This window comes from Ranitomeya imitator, chromosome 1 (genome assembly GCF_032444005.1).
Source record: "Ranitomeya imitator isolate aRanImi1 chromosome 1, aRanImi1.pri, whole genome shotgun sequence".
NCBI lineage: Eukaryota > Metazoa > Chordata > Amphibia > Anura > Dendrobatidae > Ranitomeya > Ranitomeya imitator.
The window spans coordinates 354,182,490-354,196,199 of record NC_091282.1 but is presented as its reverse complement, the minus strand read 5'-3'; the positions used below and the strand labels follow the sequence as shown (position 1 = coordinate 354,196,199).

The 13,710-nt window shown below is 42.4% G+C and overlaps 1 protein-coding gene across 2 annotated transcripts in view; it reads right to left on the bottom strand.

Annotated features, from left to right (window-relative positions):
• The window catches only part of METTL17 (methyltransferase like 17), an 86,779-nt gene that overhangs the window by 30,288 nt on the left and 42,781 nt on the right, over positions 1-13,710 (bottom strand). The window lies entirely within an intron of this gene.

The following is a 13,710-nucleotide window of genomic DNA, read 5'->3' as shown; positions in this document are numbered from 1 at the left end:
CACACGGAATTTATAGAGGGATAATATTCTTCTATTCTCTTTCTTAGAGGGGCACCCTATTAGAGCCAGGGCGAAGTGGGAGGCTGACTTGGGGGTGATTGACAACGATCGTTGGGACTCAATATTGGATTACGTACCCAGGATCTCGATGAGCGAGCCTGGGAGGCTGTCACAACTATTTGTTATCCGTAGGGCTTACAGAACTCCGGACATGTTATTCAAAGCCAGTCTGAGACCTAATTCTGAATGCCCTAGGTGCTCGCAGTCCGAGGCGGGTATCCTCGTTTTGGATTGTGGTGCTAAATAAAGTGGGACTGACATATAAATGTTCGATGCCACGGGATCCTCTGGTATGTGTTTTGGGTTACGTAGAGGAGATTAGAACTGATAATGTGTACAAAATGGTTATTGCTAGATTGCTGTTTATCGCGCGAAAGTTGATTGCTAAGTTTTGGATTAGGGAAGAGCCACCAACGAGAAGAGACTTTATGATGCAAGTGGATCATATTGTTGCCTTGGAGAGGAGTATCTATTCTAAAAGAAACAAGATGGACCTTTTTAACAGGCTGTGGAATCCCTGGCTCGAGTCAACATGATTTGAGAGACTTTGTTCCTGTTCTTGGGTCCTTTGCCCCCTTGGGAGCATTATCGATATGACATCTTCTTTCTTCTGTTTATCTATGTATGATGTAGTAAACCGGAGCGGTTCTTGTTAGGTCTCTAGAGGATGGGGGTGAGGGGGGGCGGGAGTTTGGTTTGGGTTTAAAAAGTTTATTAAAATGTAAAATATATATGTGTATTATTTTCAGCAATGTAATCTTCATATATTTCCCTTATTGTTTAATAAAAATATTTGATTAAAAAAAGAGGGATAATATTAATAATACATTGGGATCCCAGTTTTTTTATCACTCTTTTTATATACCCTAAGGTCCTCATTCAGATGAGCGTATTATACTGTACGTATGTGTGCTGTTCTTGTAAAAATTGGATAGCACACAGAAAGCACACTGACCAATTCTATTCAATAGGGCTATTTGAGTAAGAGTTTTTTCGCACAGACCAAGTTTGCGTGTCTAAGGCCACGTTCAGTATTTGGTCTGTATTTTACCTCAGTATGTGTAAGCCAAAACCAGGTGTGGGTGATAAATACAGGAGTGGTGCATATGTTTCTATTATACTTTTCCTCTGATTTTTCCACTCCTGGTTTTGGCTTACAAATACTGAGGTAAAACATTGACCGAATACTGAATGTGTGAACGTGGCCTTATAAAGAAAAACGCAGCTTCCACTATTCGCTTCAGTATTTCAGTTGAGACTCACCTATTGGAACCTAACTGCGCAATAACTAAATAAAAGTAATTACACCCCATACGGATAATCTGTTTTGCATGAGATTTTGATGGATAAATTGCCATTATTAAATTAGAAAACAAACATACGGATGACACATGGATACAATACAAATCACTATATGGATGGAAAATGTGGCCTCAAACTGATGTGTAAATGAAGCCTTAGGCCGGGTTCAGACGAGCAGTGCAAAAATGATCCCTCCCAAAACATGAACGATATTTCATAAGCTCGTCTGAATTTACACATCAGTGTGAAGCCAGCATTTTCTCAGTATTTGTAAGCCAGAAACAGAATTAGAACAAACAAAAAAATAATATCATGGAAACACTTCAACTTCTTTAAGATCACAAATACTAATTGAGAATATTGATTAAAATACTGTCACCTGAATGTGTCCTGAGAATGTGAGGCTCCATTCTTACACCTGACATGTGCTAGTGCCGTACGTTCATTTCTCGGACAGCACTCTGGCCCATAGAATATAATTGATCCATACACACCCATCAGTTTTGTGTCTCCGTTCCATAAGATTCAGAGCATGTCCTATTCTCATCAGATGTTACAGCTCAGACTCGGCCATTAAAATTTGGGGGGTTCCGAGTAAAATAGATGGCACACTGAAGACAAACTTTGTACTTCAGCGTTTCATCCGTTTTTCATTGATACATTGTCAATGGACTAAATAAAAGATCAGATGTTCTACCTTGTGAAGTGAGAAAAACAGATGAGGAAAAAAAAGGAACGACACTCACACTGATGGGTGCATGTAGCCGTAAAGCAGAGACAGACTGCCGTATTTCAGTCCGAGTCGAACAGCTCCCAATACCTTTTAACGGGTGAGTTCGGATACTCCAAGAATATTTAAAAGGACTCGCTCACACTTGCGTATAAATCGGACCAAAGTTATTCTAAGAGGCCGTGCAGATCTGCAGCATATTTTTATCAGCTGTATTTGAAATACTGTGATTTCGCTCCGAAAATCAGACAGTGCGAGAAAAAAAATTGCATGCCATACAGACCATAAGTACGGCATCCGATTTTTACGGATAAATTACAATTCTGTAGCATAGGAAACTGTAAATGGTTCTGTAAATGATTAATAGCTGCTGAGTAAAAAAAACAGATTGTACATGGACAGGAAAGGGATGACAAGTGAGGAAAAAAATCGTCCCACTCTCCTGGATGAGAATGCGAGCAATTTTTTATATGTTCGTGTGAGCAAACCCAAAAGGTTGTCCCACAATTAACATTATCCCCTTCAAACCGAAACCTGTTTTCACCTTCTTGACCAGGCCATTTTTTTCAATTCTGACCAGTGAGATATAGGCCGGGGTCACACTTTCGAGAAACTCACATGCGTCTCCCGTCTCAATACCCGGCACTGCCGCCGGCACTCGGGACCGAAGCGCTCAGCTGCACAGAAATACATGCAGCCGCACACTCTGGTCCCGAGTGCCGGCGGCAGTGCCGGGTATTGAGATGCGAGACTCGTGCGAGTTTCTCGCAAGTGTGACCCCGACCCTAGTCAAAGAGCCATATCACACAAAATAGTTAACAAATAACATTTACCACATGTCTACTTTGCATCAGCACAATTTTTTAAACATAATTTTTTTTTATTACTAAGTTACAAGGGATAAAAGTGGACCAACGATTTCTCATTTTCACAACAAAATTTACAAAACCACATTTTAGGGACTACATCACATTTGAAGTGACTTTGGGTGGCCTTTATGATAGAAAATACCCAAAAGAGACACCATTCTAAAAACTGCACCTCTCAAGGTGCACAAAACCACATTCAAGAAGTTTATTAACACTTCAGATGCGTCACAGGAATTTATGGAATGTGGAAGGAAAAAACATAACATTTTTTCACAAATAAAAATCCTTTAGATCCAATTTTTTTTTTATTTTCATAAGGGTAACTGGAGAAATTGCAGCATACAATTTGTTGTGAAATTTCTCCAGAGCATGCCGATACCCAATATGTGGGGGAAAACCACTGTGTGGGTGCACGGCAGAACTCGGAAGGGAAGGAACGCCATTTGACTTTTTGAATGTACAGTGGGTACGGAAAGTACTCAGACCCCTTTAAATTTTTCACTCTTTGTTTGATTGCAGCCATTTGGTAAATTCAAAAAAGTTCAATTTTTTCTCATTAATGTACACTCTGCACCCCATCTTGACTGAAAAAAACCCCAAATGTAGACATTTTTGCAAATGTGTTAAAAAAGAAAAACTGAAATACCACATGGTCATAAGTATTCAGACCCTTTTCTTAGTATTGAGTAGAAGCACCCTTTTGAGCTAGTACAGACATGAGTCTTCTTGGGAATGATGCAACAAGTTTTTCACACCTGGATTTGGGGATCCTCTGCCATTCTTCCTTGCAGATTCTCTTCAGTTCAGTCAGGTTGGATGGTGAACGTTGGTGGACAGCCATTTACGTTGGTGGACAGCCATTTTCAGGTCTCTCCAGACATGTTCAATTGGGTTTGGTCAGGGCTCTGGCTGGGCAAGTCAAGAATGGTCACAGAGTTGTTCTGAAGCTACTCCTTGGTCATTGTCTTGTTGGAAGGAGAACCTTCGGCCAAGTCTGAGGTCCAGAGCACTCTGGAAGAGGTCTTCATCCAGAATATCTCACTTGGCCGCATTCATGTTTCTTTCAATGACAACCAGTCGTCCTGTCCCTGCATCTGAAAAACACCCCCATAGCATGATGCTGCCACCACCATGTTTCACTGTTGGGATTGTGTTGGGCAGGTGATGAGCAGTGCCTGGTTTTCTCCACATATACCATTTAGTTTTATCACCAAAAAGGTCTATCTTCGTCTCATCAGACCAGAGAATCTTATTTCTCATAGTCTGGGAGTCCTTCATGTGTTTTTTAGCAAACTCTATGCTGGCTTTCATATGTCTTGCGCTGAGGAGAGGCTTCCGTCGGGCAACTGTGTCATAAAGGCCCGACTGGTGGAGGGCTGCAGTGATAGTTGACTTTGTGGAACTTTCTCCCATCTCCCTACTGCATCTCTAGAGCTCAGCCATAGTGATCTTGGGGTTCTTCTTTACCTCTCTCACCAAGGCTCTTCTCCCACGATTGCTTAGTTTGGCTGGACGGCCAGATCTAGGAAGACGTCTGGTGGTCCCACACTTCTTCCATTTAAGGATTATGGAAGCCACTGTGCTCTTAGGAACCTTGAGTACTACATAATTTCTGTTGTAACCTTAGCCAGATCTGTGCCTTGCCACAATTCTGTCTCGGAGCTCCTTGGTCAGTTCCTTTTGACCTCATGATTCTCATTTGGTCTGACATGCACTGTGAGCTTTGAGGTCTTATATAGACATGTGTGTGCCTTTCCAACTCAAGTCCTATCAGTTTAATTAAACACAGCTGGCCTCCAATTAAGGAGTAGAACCATCTAAAGGAGGACTTAAATAGACAAAAGGTACCGTCACACTCAGCAACTTTCCAACGATCACGACCAGCGATACGACCTAGCCGTGATCGTTGGAAAGTCCTTGTGTGGTCGCTGGAGAGCTGTCACACAGACAGCTCTCCAGCGACCAACGATGCCGAAGTCCCCGGGTAACCAGGGTAAACATCGGGTTACTATGCGCAGGGCCGCGCTTAGTAACCCGATGTTTACCCTGGTTACCATTGTAAATGTAAAAAAAAAAAAAACACTACATACTTACATTCCGGTGTCTGTCACGTCCCTCGCCGTCAGCTTCCCGCACTGACTGTGTCAGCGCCGGCCGTACGTCACCGCTGTGCTTTACGGCCGGCGCTCACAGTCAGTGCGGGAAGCTGACGGCGAGGGACGTGACAGACACCGGAATGTAAGTATGTAGTGTTTTTTTTTTTTTACATTTACAATGGTAACCAGGGTAAACATCAAGTTACTAAGCGCGGCCCTGCGCTTAGTAACCCGATGTTTACCCTGGTTACCAGTGAACAGTGGCGTGTGTGACGCCGATCCAGCGATGTCAGCGGGTGATCCAGCGAAGAAATAAAGTTCTGGCCTTCTAGCTCCGACCAGCGATGTCACAGCAGGATCCAGATTGCTGCTGCGTGTCAAACACAACGATATCGCTATCCAGGATGCTGTAACGTCACGGATCGCTATCGTTATCGTTGTAATGTTGTTCAGTGTGAAGGTACCTAAAGTGTGACTTAAATATGAGTGTCTGAGCGAAGGGTCTGAATACTTATGACCATGTGATATTTCAGTTTAGTTTATTTTATCAAATTTGCAAAAATTACTTCATTTCTGGGGGGTTTTCAGTCAAGATGTGGTGCAGAGTGTACATTTATGTGAAAAAATGAACTTTTTTGAATTTACCAAAATGGCTGCAATGAAACAAAGAGAGAAAAATTTAAAGGGGTATGAATACTTTCCATACCCACTGTAAAGTTTGCTGGAACACTTAGCAGACACCATGTCGCATTTGGAGAGCCCCTGATGTGCCTAAGCAGTTGAAACTTCCCACAACTGACACCATTTTGGAAACTAGACCCCTCAGGGAACTTATCTAGATGTGTATTAAGCACATTGAAACCCCAGGTGCTTCTCTGAAGTTTATAACGTTGAGCCGTAAAAATAAAAAAAATCCCATTTTCCCCCCAAAAAATGTTTTTAGCCCAAACTTTTGTATTTTCACAAGGGTAACAAGAGAAAATGGATCCCAAAATTTATTGTGCAATTTCTCCTGAGTTCACCGATACCCAATATGTTGTCGAAAACTATTTTTGAGGCGCAGTGCAAAGCTCAGAAAGGAAGTAGCGCCACATTACAGTGCAGATTTTGCTGCAACGGTTTGAGGGTGCCATGTCACATTGGCAGAGCTCCCGAGGTGTCAGAACAGCAGAACCCCCATTAGTGACCCCATTTTACAAACTAAACCTCTCAATGAATTCATCTAGGGGTGCAGTGCTCATCTTGACACCACAGGGGTGTCACAGAGTTTTATACCATTGGGCAGTGAATAAACAATAATTTACGTTTTTACCACCAAAATTGTGCCTTAGCCCAAAATTTTACATTTTCATTTGCAGGACGAGTCGATGTTTTTGTTGTCACCATACTCGGGCGCATGACATTTTTTGATCACTTTCCATTCTGATTTTTGGGAGGCAGAATGAACAAAAACCAGCAATTCAGGAATAGGTTTTTTGGTATTATTTTTTAGACCGTTCAATAAGTGGTAAAACTGATAAAGCAGCTTAATTATTTGGGTCAGTATAATTATAACAATACCCCATTTATATTTTTTTTATGTTTTGGCGCTTTTATACAATAAAAACTTTTATACAAGAATTAATTATTTTTGCATCGCTTTATTCTGAGAGCTATAACTTTATAAATTTTCTGCAGATGGAGTTATATGGCACCTTGCTTTTTGCGGGACAAGATGACATTTTCTGCTGTACCATTTTTATTTACATTTGTCAGTTTGATCTTGTTTTATTGCACTTTTTATTCAGTGGTATAAAGATAAAGCATTGTTTTTTGCCCCAGTTTTTACTTATTTTTCTTACGGTGTTCACTGAAACACGTCATTACGGATGAGGTGAAACTAAATATGTATACTTTTTCCATTTTTTTTACATGAATAAATGTATTTATTGGAAAAAATATTTGTTTCTTTTTTTTCTTTATTTGGGGATTTTGTAAAAAAATATTTTTACACTTTTTAATATTTTTTTTAAATTTTTTTTTACATTGTCCCAGGATGTGACATCACTGTACAGTACCAGATCGCTGATCTGATACTCTGCAATACTTCTGCACTGCAGAGCATCAGATCAGCGTCTTACAGGAAGGGAAGGAGGCATGTCAGCTCCTAGTCTGAGAACGTGCTTACAAGCCACCTTCCTTGCAGGACCCGGCGGCCATCTTGGGGCCGGGGTCTCCATGGAGACCATCAGAACAACGCGATCGCATCATGTTGTTCTGATTGGAGCAAACAGGGAGCCCCCTCCCTGCATGATGCTCCTTGATGTCGCTTTCACTATTGACAGTGGCATCAGAGGGAATTAACTCCCGCGATCTGAGCTAGCACCGTTCGTGGTCGTTACTGCAGGGTGTCAGCTCTCACACAGGGCTGACACTCGCACCCAATCACTGCAGCGCTCAGCGTGAGGCTGCGTGGTCAATCTGCCACACATATACTTCTCTTTGCAGGAACACAGCTCCCGCAGAGAAGTATATGTACGGTGCATGTCGGGAAGGGGTTAATCATCTCTCCACATAAAATATATTAAAGTTTGATTGTTGGTAGTCTGGCTGCTGAGATCCAATCAATATTGACAATGTGGAGGTCAAGTTCCCCTGTGTGAACTCCTATTAGCAGTGAATGAAGCAGTGATCACACACATCAGTAATGCTCCAATCACCAGGCAAAATTGGGACCACCATTTTCACGAACAGTAGAAGGTCAGTGATCGGACCGCCAGCAATCATACATTTATACTATAGATAGGTGATTGCTTATGGAATTACACCTTTATCGCAGTGACAAAAGCAAATATAGTAAACTTTGTAATGCTGTTAGTTTTTGGTACTGTGTGGGGGATGGGCAGTCAGTATTTTATATTTTCTTTGGGGTTTAAGTGTTAGGGATGCTTTTTTTAGTCTATGTCCAGCCCTAATAGAGGTCTACCAGTCAGTAATGCTAGTGGATGTTACAACTAGCGCTGTTGGTTGGTGAGTATTGAATATTAAAAGAATTAAACTTATGCCAGTAATGATATTAAACATGTATTCACAGCATATGTGATATTATTAGTGGTGCAGCAGTGTATTAATGGTGAAGTTGCGTATACCCACGTATTACTTGGGTTATCCAGCTTGGATAAAAATACCCCTCAACATTTTTAGAGGGTGTTGTCTTACCTAGGTTGAGTGAGGAGGATAGGGAATGTTTGGAGGGGCCTATTACAGACGAAGAACTAAGCCGTGCTTTAAGGGCAATGGCAAGAGGTAAGGTCCCAGGAGCAGATGGACTACCAGCTGAAGTTTATAAAGAGATGGAGGGAGTGTTGCTGCCCAGACTAAGAGTACTCTTGGAGGAGGCTTGGGGGGCATTTCCGTGAGAAAGGTTCTAAATTTTGTACTATTAGGCTTATTCACAAGGTTTGGGACAAAGTTAAGGGAATTAGGGGAGTGGGGGCACTTACCAGATTCTCACCCATTTGGAATAACTGTTTCCTACAAGAGTTTAGACAGATGGCGGGATTTCATATTTGGAAGGAGGCAGGCATCTCTCGGATGGGCCAAATTTTACATCAGGGCAGAATTAGGAACTTTGAGGCATTGCAGGAGGAGTTTTTACTCCCAGACTCTGAGATGTATCAGTATCGCCGCCTTTCTCATGCGTACCGGGCACAGTGTAGGAGAGGGCCTGTGGAGATCCAGGTGGATCTTATGCTGGATTTTATCCTTGTAGGGGGAGGCACGAAGGGGGTGATCTCGGGAATATATGAATTCCTTCTATTCTCTTTTTTGGAGGAGCACCCTATTAGAGCCAGGGCGAAATGGGAGGCTGACCTGGGGGCGATTGATAATGACCATTGGGAATCAATACTAGATTATGTGCCCAAGATATCAATGAGCGAGCCTGGGAGATTGTCACAATTATTTGTTATTCATAGGGTTTATAGAACTCCGAACATGTTATTCAAAGCCAGATTGAGACCTAATTCAGAATGCCCTAGATGCTCGCAGTCTGAGGCGGGTATCCTCCATATGTTGTGGCAGTGCCCCAGGTTGTCCTCCTTCTGGGTGGTGGTGCTGAATAAAGTGGGACTGGCATATAATTGCTCTGTGCCGCGGGATCCTTTGGTATGTGTTTTGGGCTACGTGGAGGAGATTATAACTGATAAGTTGTACAAAATGGTTATTGCTAGACTGTTATTTATTGCGCGAAAATTGATCGCCAAGTTCTGGATTAGGGAAGAGCCACCAACAAGAAGAGACTTTATGATGCAAGTGGATCATATTATTACTTTGGAGAGGAGTATCTACTCTAAGAGAAACAAGATGGACCTCTGTGACAGGTTGTGGAATCCGTGGCTTGAATCAATGTGATTTAAATGACTTTGTTTCTGTTTTTTGGGCCTTTTGCCCCCTTGGGAGCATTATTGACAAGTAATCTTCCTTTTCTTGTACATCTATGTATGATGTAGTAAAGTGGGGCGGTTCTTGACAGGTCTCTAAAGGGTGGGGGGGAGGGGGGGAGTTTGGTTTGGGATTAAATAAGTTTCCTAAAAAAGTAAAATACATTTGTATATTGCTGACAGCAAGGCATTTTTTATGTACTATCTTTATTGTTTAATAAAAATATCTGATTTAAAAAAAAAAAGATTTGCGATTGCCTGAATCGTATCGCCCGATTTCTTTGCTCACCATGGACGTTAAACTTCTGGCCGGGGTGTTAGCGACCCGACTGACGGGGGTTATTTCTAAGTTAATACATCCAGATCAGTCTGGATTTATGCCCGATAGGTCCACGGCAGTCAATCTAAGAAGGCTTTTTCTGAATCTACAATTGGGGGCTGATAACGGTGGGCATAGAGTTGTTGCTTCCTTAGACGCCCATAAGGCATTTGATAGTGTGGAATGAGGATACTTGTGGCAGGTATTGCACTGTTTTGGCTTTGCTCCACAATTTGTGTCCTGGGTTCAGCTATTGTACGCTCAACCATCAGCTAGAGTGAGAGTGAATGGGGAGCATTCTCATACGATAAGGCTACATAGAGGGACGAGACAGGGGTGTCTGCTTTCCCCTCTTTTGTTTCCTTTGGCCGTGGAGCCGGTGGCCGCCAAAATTTGACTGTCTCTGAGTTTAAATATGGGTCGATAAAAGAGAAGATAGCGCTTTACGCGGACGATATACTACTGTTCTTGAGGGACCCACATGACTCATTGAGCAATGCAATTCAGCTCATCGAGGGATTTGGTGCTTTGTCGGGGCGAAAGATAAATTGGAATAAATCAACTCTACTCATGGTGAATGATGCAGGGGCTCAGTTGGGAGATTCCACGGAAGGGGGTAGACTTAAAATAGCAGACCAATTTGAATATTTGGGAATACTAATCTCTTTGCCGATTACGAATTATTTGCATAAGAATCTGACACCGGTGTTGGGAATTCTTAAGGCAAAGGTAGGGGCTTGGTCTAAATTGCACTTTTCTGTTGTAGGTCGAGTTAATCTTATTAAGATGATTCTGATGCCTAAAATACTGTATGTTCTCCATAACTCACCTATCTGGATACCACGTGGGAAATTCAAACTAATTAACTCTATATTTAGAAGTTTGGTGTGGGGAAAGCAGCACCCACGAATCAGGTTGGAGACAATTCAACGCCCTAAGGACGCGGGAGGTTTGGCTTTACCTAACCCCAAAATATATTTTTTAGCGGCCCAATGTCAGCATTTAAAGGGCTGGGAGCATGAGTCGTCTGCCAATGTGGTACAACTTTTGATAGAAAGGGTGGCAAAAAAAAGGCCGGCGGTACAGTGTTTAGAAGAAGGCTCCCTGTGGATAATGGGGAAAAATGTATCCAACATTGTTTCTGATATATAAAATATGGAGGAGAGTTAAACAAATTTGTGGGGTTACCTGTCTTACCAGGTTCTCTCCGCTGTGGTTTAATAATAATCTACCGGAGTTTTTGGCAATGGGATGTATATCAGAATGGCAAGCCAGCGGGATTCGGTATGTCTGTCAGATTTTAGAGCAGTGAGAGTTGAAACCCTTTTCCCAGCTGTAATCGGAGTATGGTCTTAGGACATCCGGGGGGTATCAATACAGTGGGGCAAAAAAGTATTTAGTCAGTCAGCAATAGTGCAAGTTCCACCACTTAAAAAGATGAGAGGCGTCTGTAATTTACATCATAGGTAGACCTCAACTATGGGAGACAAACTGAGAAAAAAAAATCCAGAAAATCACATTGTCTGTTTTTTTTATCATTTTATTTGCATATTATGGTGGAAAATAAGTATTTGGTCAGAAACAAAATTTCATCTCAATACTTTGTAATATATCCTTTGTTGGCAATGACAGAGATCAAACGTTTTCTGTAAGTCTTCACAAGGTTGCCACACACTGTTGTTGGTATGTTGGCCCATTCCTCCATGCAGATCTCCTCTAGAGCAGTGATGTTTTTGGCTTTTCGCTTGGCAACACGGACTTTCAACTCCCTCCAAAGGTTTTCTATAGGGTTGAGATCTGGAGACTGGCTAGGCCACTCCAGGACCTTGAAATGCTTCTTACGAAGCCACTCCTTCGTTGCCCTGGCAGTGTGCTTTGGATCATTGTCATGTTGAAAGACCCAGCCACGTTTCATCTTCAATGCCCTTGCTGATGGAAGGAGGTATGCACTCAAAATCTCACGATACATGGCCCCATTCATTCTTTCATGTACCCGGATCAGTCGTCCTGGCCCTTTTGCAGAGAAACAGCCCCAAAGCATGATGTTTCCACCACCATGGTTTACAGTAGGTATCGTGTTTGATGGATGCAACTCAGTATTCTTTTTCCTCCAAACACGACAAGTTGTGTTTCTACCAAACAGTTCCAGTTTGGTTTCATCAGACCATAGGACATTCTCCTAAAACTCCTCTGGATCATCCAAATGCTCTCTAGCAAACTTCAGACGGGCCCGGACATGTACTGGCTTAAGCAGTGGGACACGTCTGGCACTGCAGGATCTGAGTCCATGGTGGCGTAGTGTGTTACTTATGGTAGGCCTTGTTACATTGGTCTCAGCTCTCTGCAGTTCATTCACTAGGTCCCCCCGCGTGGTTCTGGGATTTTTGCTCACCGTTCTTGTGATCATTCTGACCCCACGGGGTGGGATTTTGCGTGGAGCCCCAGATCGAGGGAGATTATCAGTGGTCTTGTATGTCTTCCATTTTCTAATTATTGCTCCCACTGTTGATTTCTTCACTCCAAGCTGGTTGGCTATTGCAGATTCAGTCTTCCCAGCCTGGTGCAGGGCTACAATTTTGTTTCTGGCGTCCTTTGACAGCTCTTTGGTCTTCACCATAGTGGAGTTTGGAGTCAGACTGTTTGAGGGTGTGCACAGGTGTCTTTTTATACTGATAACAAGTTTAAACAGGTGCCATTACTACAGGTAATGAGTGGAGGAAAGAGGAGACTCTTAAAGAAGAAGTTACAGGTCTGTGAGAGCCAGAAATCTTGATTGTTTGTTTCTGACCAAATACTTATTTTCCACCATAATATGCAAAAAAATGATAAAAAAAACAGACAATGTGTTTTTCTGGATTTTTTTTCCTCAGTTTGTCTCCCATAGTTGAGGTCTACCTATGATGTAAATTACAGACGCCTCTCATATTTTTAAGTGGTGGAACTTGCACTATTGCTGACTGACTAAATACTTTTTTGCCCCACTGTATGTACAAGTTCGATATGCGTTTGTGGCCCAGAATAAGGGGGATTGTCTCAAAATCCAAAGTGACTTAGTATTGGACTACATCTGTGGAGTGGGGATGGCGAGGGGTGTTATCTCCTTTCTGTACAAGGATTTACTTCATACTCATTTATTGGGATATCCGATTGGCGCGAGGGCTAAATGGGAAAGAGAGTTGGGAATCTGTATTAGAATGGATACCAAAATTATCATTGAATGAGCCATATAGACTCTCCCAGCTTAATATTGTACACAGAGTGTGTAGGTCTCCGGATGTCTTACACAGAGCTGGGTTGAGATCTGATTCGGAATGCCCTAGATGTAGGAATGATAGTGCTGGAATGCTTCACATGCTATGGAGGTGTCCGAGATTGACTGCTTTTTGGTTGGTGGTTCTCAGCCGGATAGACGGGGCATACAGATGTGTAATCCCAAGGGAACCAGTGGTGTGCGTGTTAGTATTTGTAGAAGAGATAGTTGTGAATAACAAGCTGAAAATAACAATCGCTAGACTACTATACATGGCTCGGAAGGTCGTAGCAAGAAATTGGATTAAAGAGGAGCCTCCCTCAAGGGGAGAGTATATAAAATATATGGGGCAGGTCATTGCCCTGGAAAAGGGAGTGTATCAGAAAAGAGGGAAAATGGTCTTGTATGATAAATTGTGGAAGCCTTGGCTGGAATTGGGTTAGGAGGAGGTTAAGGAAAGATAGGACTGAGGTGGTTTCGTCTATACCAGGGGTGTCAAACTGCATTCCTCGAGGGCTACAAACAGGTCATGTTTTCAGGATTTCCTTGTATTGCACAGGGGATAATTTAATCACCTGCACAAAATGATTCCAGGGCCTTGTGCAATGCTAAGGAAATCTTGAAAACACGCATGGTCTGAGGCCCTCGAGGAATGCAGTTTGA